At 47.6% G+C, this 7,545-nt stretch overlaps 1 pseudogene; it reads right to left on the bottom strand.

The window, feature by feature from the left end:
• Window positions 1-6,876: 6,876 nt before the first annotated feature.
• On the bottom strand, window positions 6,877-7,045 carry LOC115873045 (annotated as a pseudogene).
• Window positions 7,046-7,545: the final 500 nt, after the last annotated feature.

Raw genomic sequence — 7,545 nt, 5'->3', positions numbered from 1 at the left:
AATCGGGCGGCCCCTGTGAAAGGGTCGTTCGACCCCCAAAGGGGTCGCGACCCACAGGTTGAGGACAGCTGCTCTATAGCGACTCTACTTCTTTATTCAATGTCCAACTTTCACATGAATTGGAGGCTATTGAAATACCATGGCTTGGGTCAGGCGTACATTAGTCCTCAAAGTAACATCCTGGCTTTCCAATGCTTGAAAGAGGTCTTGTGCAGCAGATGTACCTCGTGCAATGTGTCATTTGATCTCTTGACAGCTGCTTCCATGAGATCTGACTATGGATCTAAGCAAGACAAAATCCTTAACAACTTCAATTTTTATCTCCATTTACCATGATGTTTCCTGTTGGTCCAGTTGTGAGGATTTTCGTTTTCTTTACATTGAGTTGTAATCCATACTGAGGCTGAATCCTTGATCTTTATCAGCAAGTGCTTCAACCCCCCACCCCCTCACTTCCAGCAAGTGAGACTGTCATTGGCATATCACAGTTTGTTTTTTGAAGGGAAGTGTGTGAAGCCGTAGCTGCAGTTACACCAGCAAGCAAAAAGATTCTGAACGCTTTATGAAATACCTTTTTATGTGGGTGCAGTATATAATGCAAACAACTTACACCTATGTGTTATTTGAGTGTGTTTGTGTTCACAAGAAGAATACTGCTCAACAGTTAACTTTTGTGGGAGTCAAAAATTATACATAGAGTTTTTTACTGTGCCCCCACCTCCCTGCATTGTTCAAGGGCCTATTGTATTTCCCCTCTGGTTAGAATAGTCCAATGGGCAGATGATGAAGAGGACCAACCAGAATAGTCCTTAATTTTTGATAGATGGGTTCTGGGGAGAACCCATTCCCCGCACTTGTGATCTCTGAGAATTATCTCAGCTTGAGCTTCTTCTAGCCGTTTGTTTAGGCTGTATTAGAGGGAGCTATCTTTAGCAAGAGAAAATGAGGCCAGCACACAGAGAAGCCAAGATGAGCAGAGATGAAATGAGAGGCCTGCTAAAGGAAATTGAGCCCCTTTGATCCAGCTTTGTCTGAAATTTACATCAGAACTTTATCGTTACATGAGTCAATGCATTTTTTCTTTAAGCTCATTTAAGTCAGGCTACTATCATCAACAACCAACGCAGCCCTCGGTGAATCAGCAGGCTCTGGGTCTTTTTCCTTCCTCGCTAAAGCCTCGAGCCCAATTCCTTGAACTCAATTAAAGCTTGATGAACATATCAAGCAGTCACAATAGTTTTACTGGTGGTGTAGTGAGTTATCACCGGGCGAGTTGCGAACCACAAGGTCGGTAGTTCAAACCCACCAGTGACTCCTTGGGAGAAAGATGAGGCTTTCTGCCCATGTAAAAATTTACAGGGAAACCTACAGAGATGCCATGATCGAAATCTACCCTATGGCACTGCGTTTAGTTTGCATTTGTAGGTTAACATAAAGCACTCTGATATCTGAAATATTGCATATAAACATCGGAGATGTCTCATACGAATTAACAACCTGCCAGTAACTAAAAAGTGCCCCAAAGGCTGAAGTCTTCCAAAAGGTTTAAGGTCTGGGGACAGGATTCCCCAGAGCCATTGTGCTAATCCACTGCTCTCAGGTTCACTTTCCTGTGGTCCTGTGGAATGGGATTCACCAGTGAGTGAGTGAGTGAGTGACCACTGAGCGAACAAGACGGCTGAATATCTGGATGGTGCTGCCTTGCGAAGGGGAAAGAGGTTCTGGGCGGACCTCTACACCCTTGCTTATACAGTATGTTGCAGGAATTAAAGTGAGCAAAAGGGTAAAAGGCGTCCTTGAAATCATGGGATGGCCTGGTGGTTTCTTGCTCAAGAACCACACCCAAAGAGGAGTTTGCAAAAGAAAGATGCAAGATCAGATTCACAGCCAGAGCTCCCCAAATACCTGTGCTAATAATCAGGTGATCCATCCAACTCTTATCCTGGCCCAGGTGGTTAAGAACCCAATGCCAAACCAGTTGCTGTCCAATGTACATCACCATGGTGACCCATGGGTGTGCTTGTGAGGCCGTGCTTGGCTGCTTTTTCAGAAGTACATCTCTAGGCCTTTCTTCCAACTCTGGGTGGGCTCAAGCCGCCAGTCTTTTGGCTAGCAGTCATTTCACCACCCAGGGACTCTGAGGGGTTGAGAGGAACCAGAGAAAACCTGACTGCGGGAGAATCTCTCTCTCTCCTGTGTGCATGCTTGTTCTCATCATGGATGATAAAGCAGGGCACAAAAAGGAAGAAGGATGAAATCGAATAGAGAGAGGCAGGTGGTCTGCCCTATGCCATTCTCTTCAGAGCCTCCTAAAACTCAGCAGTTTTGTTGGGTCTAGGAAAACTGTTATGCACATCATCAACCAAGTGACAGGTCTTTATTTTTAATTCATCACAGAAGTCTCGCTGCCCAAATGATGCTTGACAGAAAAATCCCTTGTTGGAAAGGGCCTTGCTGAAGCCAAAGAAAACCTCAGAATTCCTTAGTTTCCCCCTGGAGTCCTACAGAGAGTTCCGTTTTCTTTAACCCTATAATCTCCTTTGGCTCCTAGTCACTTATCTAACAGCGATTCTTCAGAAGGGAATGGCTGGTGTGTGCTACCTTTACAAGCTTGAATTTTGCAGTCAGCCAACTGCCGGGATTCAATCCATTGTTTCCTGTGTGGTCTAGGACCAGTGTGAGCTGTATGGTCTAATACAAGCCACATTGTGCCTGTCGCTTTTCTCTCTGTAAACAGGCACAGTTTCCCATAGACGTGTGGTGAGAATTAAATTAATTTCTGCATATAGTGCATGGCATGTGTTTTGCTGTTGCCGGCTTATTTCGGCCTGTGACACGGTAGGACTGCCCGCTGACGCGTTGGTCTCCTGGGGTTTCCTAGGCCGGCAGCTTTACAAGAGAAGTCATCTTTGCTATGCCTTTCTTCCACAGAGCTCTGGGTGGTTGAACTGCCAGCCTTATGGCAAGCAATTGAAGGCCCCTTGCCTGCACGTAGGATGTCCTACATCATTCTGACATTGTTATTTTCATTATTATTCAATAGACAAAAACATCACTTTATGAAAATGTATCACATTTTAAACATACAAGTATCATTTTATGTCATTTTTTTTTAACTTGGTCTTCATTCTTTTTTTAACTAAACACACTTCCCTAAGGTTAAACGAACCTGATCAAGTTTGGCGTAAGCGCAATTGCAAATGCTGTCTTGGGTGAGAGACCTCTGAGAACCAAGCGGTATTCAGAGGCTTTGCACCCACCCCTGCACCCCCGGGGGGTGAGACGAAGCAGAGCTCACCTCAGATCGGATGCCACAAAGTCTGATCCGTCACTAGCACATGAATCAGAGCACATTGTCCTTGCAACCTCTCTGGGTAGCACTTAGAAGGAAATACTTGAAGCCGCCCTCACTCTCGTTGGGTCAGGTGATCGATCCTTCTGCTTAGTGGCAGACCCAGGACGGAAACATAGAAGCACCGTTTGGGGCTCCTGTGAAATTAACATTTGGCGGGTTTCAGGGTGAAGTGTCAAAAGCCACTCATTTCACTGATAACAAGTGATTATTGACATCTCAGGTGGAGTTGAGGGAGTGGCTGCCGACACAAGATTCCAAATCCCAGGCTTCTCATCGGGGCCTTCCAGAAGGCAAACCCCTTACTGCTGAGGAGTCCGTTCTGATTCCCAAGGGCCCTGCAGGATGGAGCAGAACTGCCATGGGGGGTTTCAGAGACAGCCCGTCTTTAAAGAAGCAGAAAGCCTCATCTTTCTCCAACAAATCACCCCCTGGTGTGTGTGCTCCGCAGGATACTTCAGATATCAATTAGCAACTCTGAACAAATATGAAAGCTAAGTTGTAAAGCAGGCAGATGCATTTTGCTGTCTAAAGCGTTTAAATGGTTGCTAATATTCGCCTAATATCAGCCCAACCCTTAAAAGGAGGGTGAATTTTATTTGTTTTGACATGACACGCTAGCTCTTGACTCTGATTTTTAAAGTTATCCATGGGCCCTTCATTAAAACTAAATCATTAAAATCACATCAGCTGATCCAATGCTCGGTTTGCAAGGAACTTTCTCAGGTTTGGGTTTGATAATTGCTGGGAAATGTGTTTGCAGGTGCGTGGGTGGGTGGGAAGAGACTGTACACGTGGATCAGCCACATCGGAGGTGACACTAACAAGAATACTTAGTACCAGGGTTCTCGATGGGAAGCGGCTCCCAAAGAAGTCGGTTTTAGATGGGGCAGATGGAATTTCAGAGCGGAAGCACGCATTTTCTGGAAATAGATGGGCACTGTTGCTTCTGTTGACTATAGGAAATGACCCTGGTTGATGGGACAAAGGCTGCAACAGTCAACAGTGCACAACAGAGGCCACAGATAGGTTTATTTAGGACATACCGCATCCCCTTTGCGCTTGAAAGTGGGTCACAGTAGGCAAAACATTAAAAGAAAATATGGATGTTTATTTTTAGTGTCCTTGATAGTACCTAGGTGCTGCCCTAGTTAATTGTACAGAGGGCAGCAGGAGGGTATGGTTCTCTGCAGGGCCGAGGGAAGGCAGAGGGAGGGGAGAGGAAGTGGAGCCACATCCAGGCATCTGCGCACCCATGTCCATCGCAGTGCTGGTCACAGTAGCAAGAAGATGGGAATAAGCTCAATGTCCATCAGTGGAAGACTGGTGTGTTAGTCTGGGTAGAAATAAATTCATAAACAAATTCATAAACACCTACATGTGTACAGAAAAAGGTTTATACACAAGAGCAATTGAATATTAAGAAAACATCCCAGCCCAGTCCAGATCAAGTCCATAAATCTGATATTAGCTCATGTCCGATACCAATCTATAAAGTCCTCTTCAGACTCACGAAACACATGCAATGGTGCCAAATGCGGGATGATCACAGCCCAGTGGGTGCAAAGTCTTGTGGGTCCAGTGGCGGTAGAAGCATCTCAATGCTGGCAGGGGTCTCCACGTGATTCCTCCAGTTCCCAGGGCACGGGATCTATCAGCGCAGTGCCATGCCATGTGCCTTGTCAGCAAAGCATCTCTCAAGGAGTGAGTCTTGTCAGTAGGGAGTCTCCAAGGGAGTGAGCTGTAAGACAGTGTCTCCCATCTCCAAGACGAAAATACAGGAGTTCCCAGAATCCTCAAGGGAAGGCCATGCCCACACAGAGGCCTTATTGGCTATGACCCAATTGACAGACTAGACGCCACCTCTTCACTCTTAATCCTTTTAAGTCCCAAATTGACGCCAGATTATGAAACTACCGCAGCTGGATAGAGAAACGTTGATACATAGAGGCAACGGAATACTACTGATCCCTCAAAAAAACAATGATGAAACCCCTCAGGTCAGGGATTGGCCTGGAGAACGTTGTGCTGAGTGAAACTCAGAAAAACTCACTGCATGGAGACCGTGACAACTCATCGCAACCCTACACGACAGGGTAGAACTGCCCCTTGTGAATTTCTGAGACCAAACTCTTTACGGGAGTAGAAAGCCCCAGCTTTCTCCCGGAGGAGTGGCTGGTGGTTTGGAACTGCTGGCCTTGTGGATCGCAGCCCAAGGATAACCACCCCAACACCAGGGCTCCTTTCTGTTGAGTGAAGTTAACCACAAAAGGACACATACAGTCTGGGCCACTGTTACAGATAGAAAAACACAAGACCAAGGCTTTCATACCAAAGGGAGCCAACTGTGGAGGGAACCAAGGTGGGGATACACTTGATGAGAGGGTTGACAGGCATGATCGTGGGTGAAGGGGAAGATGGTGATCCACAAGGGAGAAGGGAAAGTAAAGCAGTGGCGGGGGATAAGCTACTGGGGGCGGGGCTCGGATAAGTTAGTTTGAATTGAACTGCTGCATACAAAATTGATGATCTGAAATGTAAATCCCCACCTCATTGGCAATCTTTTTAAATTACTGAAGGAGGAGGAGGGGAGGAGGAGATGGAGGAGGGGGAAGAGCAGCTCTGTCTAAGGGAGAATCCTGGAAGTAGATGGAGTACCACTAAAAATATCTGAATCCAAGCATTTTCTTCTTAGTACTTCTGTAGGAAATGAAGCAGCTCCGCGGTTCCCCGCGTCGTCGTGCCTCAGTGGAGGGAAGAATGAATGATGGAAATGCCCTCCTCCCAGGCCCACATCTGTAATCCCTGCTCCAGTTTCCTCGGGGCTCCCGGAACATCCCGGAAACTGGTGCCCCAAGTTCATAACTTCCACTTCCCAATTCCATTTTTCATGACTTCAACTCTTCAGTCTACTTCGTTGGCCAAACTCCACTCTCGAAAGCAAAGCAGCACCCAAGGCCAATGTCAGATGCTCTCCCTTTCCCAGGTCTTGCCGGGCCAGGCCAGTGGGGGTGGGGTGGGAACTGGATCCACTCTCATGGAGTCTCCTGCCCCTTTCCCGAGGAGGAACCACTCTGGGGTTGAAGGAGGGTGAGAGGCAGCATCTCCTTGCTTGACTCTTTAGGCCAGGGGGCAGGAGGTGCTGCCACTGAGGTTTCTGCCGCCGCCTCTGGAACCCTATGGTCCCCTGGTCCCCTGCTGAGGCCGCCCTGGCTACTGGCTCTCCTGCAGGCACACGTCCTGGGCATGGGAGTTCTTGCTCAGGCTCGGCCTCTTGCTTCCCTCCCCTGACCTTCTCCTCAACCACCTCTCCTCCCTCTCTCCAAGAGGTCTTCATATCTCACACCATCTCAGGCACTGGCAAAATGGCTCCTGCCCAGCTAGCTCATCTACTCCACTTACAGAAACTCTATCTTCCCTCTGCAAATGGAAGTGCTGCAGGCTGGAGCCTCATTAGGAGTGATTTAGAGCACTTTGTAGGCGGCAAGAGGGACAACAGAAAAAGCGATCTGTCATTAATCCCAAAGGAATGTCCTGTTCCTGGAAGAACTGCAATTCCAGGCTAGGCAAGGAATTGGGCAAGCTCCCAGTCTAGCTCCCCATTCCGTATCACGAGAGAGAGAACATATTAAAACAAACTTGAGCTGATAGCAGATTCTGCATCTGATCTTAGCCAACGGCTAGAGAAGGAATAAGAGCAAGATTCATTCAAGCCCGAGCTCTTGGCTCCACAGCTTCCCTCTGCATCTCTCCCTGTTGGGCTTTCACTGAGGACCACGGACGGTGTGATCGGAGACATGCTGGGCTGCTGATCAAAAGCTTCGAGACCACCAGCCATTTCAACAGAGGCAGATGAGGCTTTCGACTCCAGTAAGGCTTTCACGGGGTCAGAAATGCACAGGGGTAGTTCTGCTCTGTCCCATAGGGTCACTAGCTTTCAGTCCTGGTGTCCTAGTGAGTTACGCCTTGCACAAGGTCAGCCGTTTGACTCCCACCAGTTCCGCCATGAGAGAATGCGATTTTACTGGTCAAAGTAAACCACATAACAAACTTGATATTAGAGCGAACACAACAACAAAAAGCATACTCACTGCCATCCAGTGGATTCGACTCAGAACAACACCCTGGGCCAATAAGAACTGCCCCTCTGGGCTTCGGAGCTGTCCAGAGGCAGCACGTCTCCTCTTTCTCCT

This window comes from Echinops telfairi, unplaced genomic scaffold, assembly GCF_000313985.2.
Source record: "Echinops telfairi isolate 266 unplaced genomic scaffold, ASM31398v2 ScPeMD7_4;HRSCAF=17, whole genome shotgun sequence".
In the NCBI taxonomy this organism is placed as follows: domain Eukaryota; kingdom Metazoa; phylum Chordata; class Mammalia; order Afrosoricida; family Tenrecidae; genus Echinops; species Echinops telfairi.
The sequence above is the reverse complement of the archived record's forward strand: the minus strand, read 5'-3'. Positions and strand labels throughout refer to the sequence as shown.